This window comes from Nematolebias whitei, chromosome 1 (genome assembly GCF_014905685.2).
Source record: "Nematolebias whitei isolate Nwh7 chromosome 1, NemWhi1, whole genome shotgun sequence".
Taxonomy (NCBI): domain Eukaryota; kingdom Metazoa; phylum Chordata; class Actinopteri; order Cyprinodontiformes; family Rivulidae; genus Nematolebias; species Nematolebias whitei.
In genome coordinates, this window is record NC_056498.1 from 78,300,163 (window position 1) to 78,302,719 (window position 2,557).

The 2,557-nt window shown below is 38.7% G+C and overlaps 1 protein-coding gene across 1 annotated transcript in view; it reads left to right on the top strand.

Moving 5' to 3' along the window:
- Positions 1-2,557, top strand: part of nfkb2 (nuclear factor of kappa light polypeptide gene enhancer in B-cells 2 (p49/p100)) — a 38,200-nt gene that overhangs the window by 1,602 nt on the left and 34,041 nt on the right. The window lies entirely within an intron of this gene.

Sequence of the window (2,557 nt, forward strand, 5' to 3'; positions counted from 1 at the left end):
AAAAAAAAAAAAAACGGCACAACAGCTGAACGGTCTGGTTCTGTGTGGTGAAAATAAATGCAAAAATTAAATGTCACAGTTGCACAAACAATTTTCCTTAATAAAGAAGCAGCTGGATCGATCATTTCATGTCAAATGAGAGGGAATGAACTTCAACTCAGGTCTTTAGAAGCTCCTGTAATAAATGTAAATGCATGAGAACATCGATCTGAACTTTCCAAATATGCTGTAATAAGAAAATATATAATACATATAAAACAGTAATAAAATAGTGTGAATATTTTTATTTAAATGCCTATTTTAGATTCACGAGTTGAATTGAAGAAGCGACAGACGGTAAACCATGAACAAATGTTTGTTTAATTGTGAAAATCCTATACCGGAAGTTGTTATGCCTCGTGTCTGTTGATGTGTTCTGGTCGGGAGTTTTTCAGAGGTGTTCGGATCGACTGGACGGAGGCTGTGTCAGGTAAAACTCACCTTTTTACTACTTTAACAACCTCACCACTACAGGCAGACAGGACCCTGATCAACATCTGACCCACTACACGAGCCGGATTCAATAATCCTGGCTTTTACCGGGGATTAAACTGCAGAATTTTCATGTTTTAACGCAGATTAAATAATCCAGGTTTTTACCTGGGATGAAACTAGTTATCAGGTTTAAACACAGGTTAAATAATCCAGGCTTTTACCTGGGATTAAACTGCACCATAATCAGATTTAAACGCAGATTAAACAATTAAGGCTTTTATCTGGGATTAAACTGCAGAGTTATCAGGTTTTAACACAGATTAAATAATCCAAGTTCTTATCGGGGATTTAACTGCAGTTATCAGGATTTAAACACAGATTAAATAATCCAAGTTTTTACCTGGGATTAAACTGCATCATTTTCATGTTTTTACGCAGATTGAATAATCCAGGTTGTTACCTGGGATGAAACTAGTTATCAGGTTTAAACACAGATTAAATAACCCAGGCTTTTACCTGGGATTAAGTTGCAGCATAATCAGATTTAAACGCAGATTAAACAATGCAGGTTTTTACCTGGGATTAAACTGCAGAATTATCAGGTTTTAACGCAGATTAAATAATCCAGGCTTTTACCTGTCATTAAACTGCAGAGTTATCAGGTTTTAACACAGATTAAATAATCCAGGTTTTTACCTGTCATTAAACTGCAGAGTTGTCAGGTTTTAACACAGATTAAATAATCCAAGTTTTTACATGGGATTAAATTGCAGTTATCAGGTTTAATGAATGTTAAAGAAGATCATTTTATTTTTGAGATTTAAACAGATTATTTAGTCCGGGCAGTGGTGAAGCCTGAACCTGCCTGTTTTTAATCTGTCAGGTAAAGTGTTGAATTTTAGCTGATCTTTAGCTCCTATAAGCAGTTTTTGTTTTTGTCACAATAATTTGTTCTGCAGTCGTAGAAACTACTAATATTAAAGGGTCTGGTCAGAAATGATGATGATGATGATTATTATTATTATTTATTAAAGTGCAGAAAACAAACATCCTTTGATGTTAAATGTTTTACTTTAAAAATAGAAATGTTGGATGTGAAGTTTAGATCTGAGGGCTTTAAGATGATTTCTAGTTCTTGTTCATTCATTCATTAAAGGAGTCGTTTTGCTGTAGGTTTTTTATTCCAGATGTTTTAATGAGTTGTTTGGTTGAGAATGTGTAAAAGATTTTAATTCAGATGTGTTGGATTAGAAATGTGTTCATTTGAGCTGAACTTCATGGAACATTGTTTGAAACATTCAGCTCACATTTAGCTCACATTTAGCTCACATTTAGCTCACGTTTAGCTCACGTTTCACTGGGACAAGTTTCTTCTCGGGGTTTGAACCCACGTCTTCCTGCACATGTTTAACCACAGAGTAACTTCTCTTGTTTTGGTAAATAACTTTCTGTTTCCTGTAGCTTGAACTCATTTACGCTGCATTATTTACTCATTCCTACATTCATGTGGTGTTGCTGTGAAACTTCTTGTTCCCTTCAGTCGATTCATTGGGTACATGAAGGATGGGGATCCTGCCCCCCTGTCCTGGCTGAAGACCCCCTTTAATCACACCTTTAGACCAATGCCATGATGTCGTCAGGTGACAGGCCCCGCCTTCACTGCCGTCACCGTCGTTCCTCACCTTGCTAAGAGCACAGTCAGGCTAGTTAGCTGCTGCTAGTTAGCTTTGTGTCTCATGAAGGCTGCTCAGATTTAGCTTAACTGCTTTAGCTGCGGGGACTCGCTGCTGCCTGCTGATTAGCATGCCCGTTGTCAAGGAAACCTGTATGTACTTACCGTGTGATATTTCATTCATCTGTCCATCTTCTACTGCTTATCTGTAATCGGGTTGTGGAGGCAACAGATCCAGGAGAGGAACCCAGACATCCGTCTCCATCTGAAGCGTTCCCTGCTAAAGAAAAATCCCTCCAGCAACTTCTGGGTCTTCCCCGGGGCCTCCAACCTGTGGGACGCTCCAACCTGTGGGACGCTCCAACCTGTGGGACGCTCCAACCTGTGGGACGCTCCAACCTGTGGGACGCT